Source organism: Pinus tabuliformis, chromosome 1_2, assembly GCF_031772625.1.
Source record: "Pinus tabuliformis cultivar Carrire ecotype Pingquan chromosome 1_2, CPIR1, whole genome shotgun sequence".
Classification (NCBI taxonomy): domain Eukaryota; kingdom Viridiplantae; phylum Streptophyta; class Pinopsida; order Pinales; family Pinaceae; genus Pinus; species Pinus tabuliformis.
Genome location: NC_142298.1, coordinates 219,613,760 through 219,622,869, shown reverse-complemented (window position 1 = coordinate 219,622,869; position 9,110 = coordinate 219,613,760). Strand labels below are relative to the sequence as shown.

The 9,110-nt window shown below is 40.2% G+C and overlaps 1 pseudogene; it reads right to left on the bottom strand.

Annotated features, from left to right (window-relative positions):
- Positions 1 to 4,553: 4,553 nt before the first annotated feature.
- Positions 4,554 to 5,212, bottom strand: LOC149205210 (uncharacterized; annotated as a pseudogene).
- Between the last annotated feature and the right edge of the window lie 3,898 nt (positions 5,213 to 9,110).

The window sequence follows — 9,110 nt, the reverse complement described above, 5'->3', positions numbered from 1 at the left end:
TCACAAAGATGTTGAATGCCCTCATTACTGCCAGCTTGGGAAAATTCAAACTTGGCTTCAGGCGCACTTCCAATGGGTGCAAGAGTAACTTTTGATTTCTCATTATCTTTGGCAAAAAGATCCATCTTCCAACCATAGGATATTCTTTTTCCAGTTGCTCTGTTTCAGTCCGAATGTGAGGTAAGGTGTTGATCCGAACACACAGTTGTGACAGCATCAAAGGCTCAGAACTATTCATTGACACTATCTGAGATTTCCTTTTCCTTCCAAAACTTTGACCCTGTTGAGCATCTAGTAAGTGCTAGCAAAAGAGGAACATAACTTTCCTTGGATCCACATCCAGATTTAGTTTGGGAAATATAGCGCTGTGGAGCTCTGTCAAATCCAGCCACAAGATCTGGGAATAGATCTGAATAAAATGATTTAATACACCATTGACATTTTTTCTTTCGTAGGCATCCAATACTTTCTATGTTCTATCGCAACAATGGAATAAGTAGTCAAAACAAAATCATATTGGAAAAAACTCGGCCACATCTTTACATCTATTTGCGCCATGATGAATCAACTTTAGTGCTTCCTTCAGCAGTGAACCGAGCAATCTCTTTCCTCCATTGAATAACAGCTACCATGGGACAAACAACAAGGGTGCTTTTAACCTGAGGTAGTACCTTGCAATCACTAAAATTGTCACCTTCAGATTCAGAACTGATGCCAAGCATACACGCAGGAACTTGAGAGCATGCCTCCTGTAAAGTGCATCCACCCTAGAGCTATTTTGCATGACAGCTGCTATGGATTCGAACAAATCCCCAATTTTGTAGCGCAGCCTAAAACATGTTGCGCTGCGAAACTACAAAAGGCTTTATGCGCTGCGAAAACACTTTGTCCTTAAGCTGGTCTGAGCAATTTTTTGGAAACCGAATTTTCAGTGATAACAGTGGCTCCACTTGGGATAGTGTGCCCTTGTGGTACACTAAGAACTAGCAGGTCCAGTGCCTTATAAAATTTATTTGACCAACATCTTCTTTAATTTCCTTGGGCCTTCACCTCGGACTTTAGCTAGATGATCACTGTAGGAGAAAGAAAACTACATCTACTAAAAAAAAATGCTCAGTCAACCTTGAGCTTATTTGCATTTACCTACCTACCTACCCTAACAATTTCAACTTCTTTCTGCTCAATCTATGTGAAATTTCCAATGTAGCCAATCTTCTGTTTTATCTGATATTTGATTTCTTCGACTGCATCGGGGTTCAGAGCCAATAAGATAGTGTGATGACCGCTGCCACTGAAATTGCCTCTGATCTTTATAGGAAAACTGAAACACTGGAGAGTAAAACTCTTCCATGTAATCAGCTATAGGATCCCAGAATACATGATCAGCTTAATTTTTCTTGTAACTTTCTGGTTGTGCAAACTGATCTTCAACAACATTGTTCAGTTCCTCAATCGTTAAAGAGAAAGGAACCAGCATTGTCTCCTTGCGTTCTGCCATAGAAAACTTCTGAAAATAATGATCATGATTATGAAAACTGTATGCCTGAATTTGACCTTCTAAACCTTCAATTTCTTTCTCAATGTCCTCAGCAACTTCATCCAAAAATCTCATCTTATCCTCTGCTTTACAGTCAAATGACTTTAGATACAAGGACAAGGACAAAGAAAAATTTTCACCTATTTCTTCATTAATATGATCATCATTCCATTGTTTGAAACCCTCAACTGAAGGAGAGTTTGCCACCACCTCTGACCTATCTATCCAGTCCTCCAAAAACATAAGCCATAAGTCTTGAAATGACTTAACGGATTTGATAGGAAAACTTTCAATCCATTGTTTGCATTTCCCTTGAAGTGAATCATAAATAACATCATGCAAACATCCTCATGTTTAACTCTAAGAAGCTCAGCAAAATGACAGAAATCTGAGATATGATTCAGAGTTAAACTCAAATCTTCTCCATTAAATTTGGGACCATTCCTTAGAAAATATGCATCCTTGGGAAAATGATTTGGGAAACCATGAATTCCTGAAAAATATATGCATGCATACCTTGAACTAAGAATGGTAGCTTCTGGGTCCTTCATAACTCCAGTGGAATCACCATGAACCTATGAATTTCGAATTCTTCAACAATGGAGTCGCCAAGGTAGTTTTGTAGCCTCAAAAACCTTCTGAACTCCTGCTACCTTCAGAAGTTCAGCTTCATGATTTCAGGAAAGAATAATCTTCAGACTCCCGGCAGACGCACCAAAATGTTATCACAAAATCAGGTACTGAAGGCTGCCAATCAGCGAGACTCTGTGTAACTTTTTCAAACCAAGCTTTTAACTAAGGCTTAGCCTCCTTAGTCTGAGAGGGCTCTCTCATAGGTTATTGACATTGAACAAGATGGCTAACTCTTACAAGACACATGAAAAATATATTGGCTGGACAGAATTGCTTCCCATTGGGCTTATGGAGTCACTAATATCTCAGTAAACAATAACACAATCCTTTCATAGAAATCAAGGCACTTTACATCTAATGTTCAAACATAACTTACATGAAACACAGTTTGCCTAGGCATACAGGAAGTCAGAGCATGATTCATGAGTTCTGAGTGATTATGCATAAACCAAACTGTAAAAGAACATTAAAGAGAATAAACCATCATACATTTGAACAATAAGATCTATTGTGAATCCTGAGAAGAAACAACAGTCATTTGCATTACTAAAATCTGCTATACATAAACCAAAACAGTCTTCTCCAAAAACATCCAACCCCTATTACCTCACTCTCTTAGCTATTTATAGAGTGCTTATTCTATCTCATTCGAGCTTCCACCTCCATCATGAGGGGAGCTCGATGATTGCCATTAATTACTCCTATCCGCTATTGAACTAACCTATTAATACAGTCAGCACTAACTGAAGTTCTAAAAGGTTCTAATTTAGTTATAACTTTAATTCTATCTTCTTCGTAGAAGATTCCTCCTTGCAGCTTTGACACATGGCTTTCTCTTCGTTTAGCTGAGATGGCATGAGCTGGCATAAGATGGGCAATTAATGTCCCATGCTGGCTTTGAATACCGAAGGCTTTGATATGCTCTGTATTGGCTGAAAATATCCCTAAATTTTCGGTTCTGGTCCCCCATCACCGAGTATGCAGCAGTGGATACTTTAATTCTTTAATAACCCAAGAGAATAGGGTAACACCATGCTCCTAATATGCTGGAGGCTTCCTTGGTAGACAGATGTGCTAACCAAAACTTTTCGTATGCAGCTCTTCTCCAAACCCTAATCACCGAGAATATAGTGGCTTTATAACCAAAAATCTTAAACTTAGGTTAAAAGATTTCACCTTTTGTTAAAGGTACACCTGGCATATGTTGAATGGCTGTAGCAGCTTCCTTTGATCCCTTTCAAGTCACTGAGGTGTTCCCTTTACAAACTTCTGATTCTTCCTTCAAACTGTTTGCCTACGTTTTTTAAAATCAACACCTACAGCAGTTTCGCAATTTCGTAGCGCGCTACGAAACTGCGAAACTGTTTTAAACAATTTCAATTTCCCCTGAGATTTTAACTGCTCTGCCACCTTGCTCACAAATAACTTATCAATGCTCATAAAATTCATGCTTGAAATTCTTGCAAACCTGGAGCGGATGACATTACCGTTAAATGAAATTCATCAGCAGAAAAATCTCTAAACAAATGCATTTCATTGATTGTGCGGATGAGAGAGCTTTCCTAGGAGAAACCTTTTGTCAAATACTACCAGCTATTCAACATTTGATTCTGTGCATTGCCTGCAGATTGGAGGGCAGTAGTCGGTCAACTAAAGTTACACTCGAAACCCTTTAACTTGCTACTTTTAACAACTGCATTAAGTTCATTCACAATGTATTCTTTTGCCTTGGGATTTTGGCACAATGCAGTAAAATCTCCAGTTTAATACCAAGTTGTCCCCTCTCGAAATCTATCTCTTCTTTTACCTTAAACTCTCCTGTGCTCATCTGATCTAAATGAGGTGAAAGCTCTGGCTCATGCAGAGACACTTCCCTGCTTGTGACTTACTGATCATCATCTCCATATTGTGATACTACTGTTTTGCATTCCTGGCTGATATACCCGATACACCAATAGCATTGTTGATTGTGTTATAATGCCCGATGGACCAACCAGCAAAGAAGTTCCAGAATCTACAATAGCAGCACAATCTCCAGCACAGAAACCTGTTGATTGATCATCAAGGAGGAAGTCTCCCATATCAAACTGCCAGTAACCCTTTCGAGTAACAGATATATACTGATGTTCACCCTTGAAGTGTTCCGGATCAACACCGCCAAATACTATTTCTCCTCCAGATAATGATCTCACATTTGAGTTCATTTTGTCACATAATATACTCTCAGGCAGTAGAGGATGGCCATGAACAGTGTGGCGACCCATCTAGGCACGGGATAGGGTGTGGATTTGTCTAAGAGGTACTGAAAACTGCGCGATACATTGTTCTTCTACTGCATCGCTGGAGATGGCTTGTATAGAGAGGGAAAGAAACATGAGAGCCATTACATTCCATAACCAAACACTGCTCGGATCTTATGGAAAATAAGTTCTTTCCAACCTCTCTCGGTGTTTGATTAACGCCAGTGATGGCCCCGTCGAAGAGCGAGAATGATCCGCCCACTTCCCTGCTTATCTTGGCATTGCTCTGTGAGAATCCTTTCCACCGGTTATCATCCATGAGAATATCATAAATAACACTGACTCTGCAATTGAATCTCTCTATTAATAATTGTTTAAATTCCTCTCTAACAGCAGGCTTTAATGAGGAATTCTTATCGACTGTCTGAGCAGCTTTGGTTGATTTGGGCGGCGTCTTGTTCTGGAGCTCCTCTTTAGCGGGTCCACCGGAAGCCATGAGATCATCATACTGCCTGACCTTTTTCAATATGAAAGGTTTCCCTTTGGACAGAAAAGCTTCTCGGAGTCGCACACCGACGGGACTGTTGTCTGTCACGGTGATGTTGATGTCGGGATTTTCACCCGCCCCGACATTCTCGTTGGCAATGTAAGGCAATTCCACTCGGCCACTTACCTTGGCAAGGGTAACCCCCTGGGCATCCTTGGCCTCGCCCTCCCAGAGGACCTTAACACTAATCTCATAGCCCGAAATGATTTTCCCTTTCCGGATATTAACATATGCCTCTCCGTCCACCTTCTCCATTCACAAAGCTGTTGAATGCCCTCATTACTGCCAGCCTGGGAAAATTCGAACTTGGCTTCAGGCGCACTTCCAATGGGTGCAAGAGTAACTTTTGATTTCTCATTATCTTTGGCAAAAAGATCCATCTTCCAACCATAGGATATTCTTTTTCCAGTTGCTCTGTTTCAGTCCGAATGTGAGGTAAGGTGTTGATCCGAACACACAGTTGTGACAGCATCATAGGCTCAGAACTATTCATTGACACTATCTGAGATTTCCTTTTCCTTCCGAAACTTTGACCCAGTTGAGCATCTAGTAAGTGCTAGCAAAAGAGGAACATAACTGTCCTTGGATCCACATCTAGATTTAGTTTGGGAAATATAGTGCTGTCGAGCTCTGTCAAATCTAGCCACAAGATCTGGGAATAGATCTGAATAAAATGATTTAATACACCATTGACATTTTTTCTTTCGCAGGCATCCAATACTTTCTATGTTCTATCGCAACAATGGAATAAGTAGTCAAAACAAAATCATATTGGAAAAAACTCGGCCACATCTTTACATCTATTTGCACCATGATGAACCAACTTTAGTGCTTCCTTCAGCAGTGAACCGAGCAATCTCTTTCCTCCATTGAATAACAGCTACCATGGGACAAACAACAAGGGTGCTTTTAACCTGAGGTAGTACCTTGCAATCACTAAAACTGTCACCTTCAGATTCAGAACTGATGCCAAGCATACATGCAGGAACTTGAGAGAATGCCTCCTGTAAAGTGCATCCACCCTAGAGCTATTTTGCATGACAGCTGCTATGGATTCGAACAAATCCCCAATTTCGTAGTGCAGCCTAAAACATGTTGCGCTGCGAAACTACAAAAGGCTTTATGCGCTGCAAAAACACTTTGTCCTTAAGCTGGTCTTGTGCATCATAGCTAGCCTAAAACATCATACAAACAAAGTTAAATCATAAAGAGAGAGCCCTCTTTGATTACAGGTAGGCTAGGACCTGTGGCCCAAAGATTGGTTAGTGGTTACCTCGGCCGTATTCCCTTAGGAGTCAAAGGGAACAACCTGAGTGTTAAGATAATTGGCGACTCCACTGGGGACAAAATGAATTTTTCAACGGTTGTCTGCTTTAGATAGTGGTTTCAAAAATTGAGCAGTTCCTTAACAATTCTGAAAAATATTCTTAAAAATACCAAAAACAAGTTCGGAAGCTGGCTCCTAAAAAGAGAACTAGGCATACCAGGTCAAATCCTGACCCAAATCCTCCACCTGTTTTCGATAATCCTAATTTGATTCCCAAGACTCTTAGGAACCAAAAGGAACCAGAAGAATTTGCTGATTCCAGCCCTGAGGCAGTTCAGCAAAGTTATATACCAACCCCTGCTAAACCATCGGTTCATCCTCATATAACCCAGTCTTCCCCCTCTTCCTCATCCACTTCCCAAAATATACTATTCACACCCCCACCCAATACACAAACTGCTATTGTTGTCCCTACTGTTCCAGTTGTTCCCCTTCTACTTGTTGTCCCATTGATCCATGCAAATATGGATAATCGATATGCTTCCCTTCAGCTACCCAGTAATCCTGGGGCTATGCCTCAGGACTACCAAAGTAAGATCACCTATTTTGATGGAACCAATACATACACTGCCTTACAACATACCAAGAAAATGCAAGATTACTTGGAAAACTATGAAATAGACGACGATGATGTGAGAATGAAAATTTTCGTCCAAAGTTTAACAGGTGAAGTAAGAACTTGGTTCAGAGCACTTGTTGCAAATTCCATAGCTGATTCGGGTGCCCTTTATCAGTCCTTCCTGAATAGATGGGAAAAGAAAAAGGATCCTCTACACATTTTATCTGAATATGACACCATAAGGAGAGGCCCACAAGAAACTGTCCTAGATTATTGCACTAGATTCAACACTATCTATAATGCTATTCCTCAAAATCTTAGGCCTCCACCTGACTTAGCCTTAATCAAATTTCTGGATGGGTTTGATGCTGATATGGCATATCAACTAAGGGAAAGAGCCCCTGCAACCCTTGCAGACATGCAAAACATAGCTGTAAGTGTTGAGGCAAATCTGATTGCTAAACGAAATCGGGAAAGAACTGAAAGAAGAACCACTCCTAAGGAAGAACCCTCATCATTTGAGCAAAAGCTAGATGCAATCATCAAAGGTATGGATAGACTTGGGGACAGGGTGGAAACCATAGAAACAAAATCATCATGGGAAGGTCAACCAAGCAATGTTAGAAACCCAAATTTTAGAAAGAATCAAAATCCTAGTGTTGGAAGGACTGATCTTGACCAGCACATTAGACCTCATTTCCAAGAAAATTATGCTGAGGCTTCAACATCTAATGAACCAACTGAGGAACCTCATATCAACCTAATGGGGTTAGACAGTGAACATCAGGTCTTTTTAACACAAGAAGATCAAGAGGTTTATAATGACAACCAATTTCACACTAAGTCAGGAGAATCATTTGATTTCAGAGAAGGTTATGATGTAGCAGTTTATGAGGTACACAAACAGTATGAACTAAGGAGTAGAACTATAGATGTACCTGAACCTCTTAAACCAAGGGACAGTAAGTAGCCAAAAAAGACCAATGACAATACTGTTCTCCCAGAATCCGCTGGTAACTCAAATCCACATACTACAGAAGTCACTGTGGAGGATATCTCAGAACAACAGCCCTATGAAAACCAGCCAGCCCCACTCCATCCTGCAAGGGCAAGAGCAGATACCACCCTGGGAAACAAACATGGTACCAATTCCACTCAAAATCATACCAACCATGAAGAAAGGATTACTGAAAACCCAGCTGAAAGGGAAAAACCTGCTGCACTTAATGCCAAAATTCAATTGGAAAAGCCTTTTAACTTGGAAACAGATATAAGTAAGCTAAAGATATCAATTCCTCTTACTGAATTGGCCAAACATCAAGTGTACAGACAACAGATTAATAGGTCACTCCAAATATCAGACAATAAAGATGCGGTAAATGTCCTAGATGATCAACCTGAGTTACTATTTGGTCCTGAGGTTAATGGAAAAACAACAAATGGAGGGGTTCCACCCTTCTATGTCAGTTTAAACATTCATGATATGGTTCTACACAATGCAATGTTGATTCCGGGGCCTCACACAATTTAATGCCCAAATCTGTAATGGAAAAACACGACTTAGATATCACAAGACCTTAATATGATCTATTCTCATTTGATTCAAGCCAAGTTAGGTGTTTAGGATTGATTAAAGATTTATGTGTTTCCCTGGTCCAATACCCAACCAAGACAATTTTGATGGATGTAGTAGTAGCTGACATACCTCCTAAGTATGGTATGCTATTATCCAGATCCTGGGGGGCCAAACTCCAAGGATCTTTGCAATTAGACATGTCCTATGCTACCATTTCAGTCTTTGGGCAGCCAAAGAGATTATACCGTGAAACATTGATGAAATATGTGGTAAGCAGTCAAGACAAGCCCTAAAACTTCCCAATCTATTCAATACACTCTGACATGGATTCATTCATTCTCTATAATGCTGACATCTGCAACAAATCTTATTCTGAACTATTAATGGCAGCAGAGACAGAGGAATTAAATGAACAATTTTCCCCCCAACACCAAAGAACTGTAGGTATAGCTGATAAAACAAAGGAACATGATGTATCAAGTGACTTGCAAGAAACCAATCTGCCCATGATCCAATTTTATAAAGGTTTCAATCCAAATCTTGATCATGAAACCTTATGGTACTTAGAATTTGATGGTTCGGTAAACAAGTTAGGAGCTGGGGCAGGAGTCTAGATCCACAATATGCAGAATGATAGAGCTGAGGGTCATGCATATAGGTTAAACTTTCGATGCAGAAATAATATGGTTGA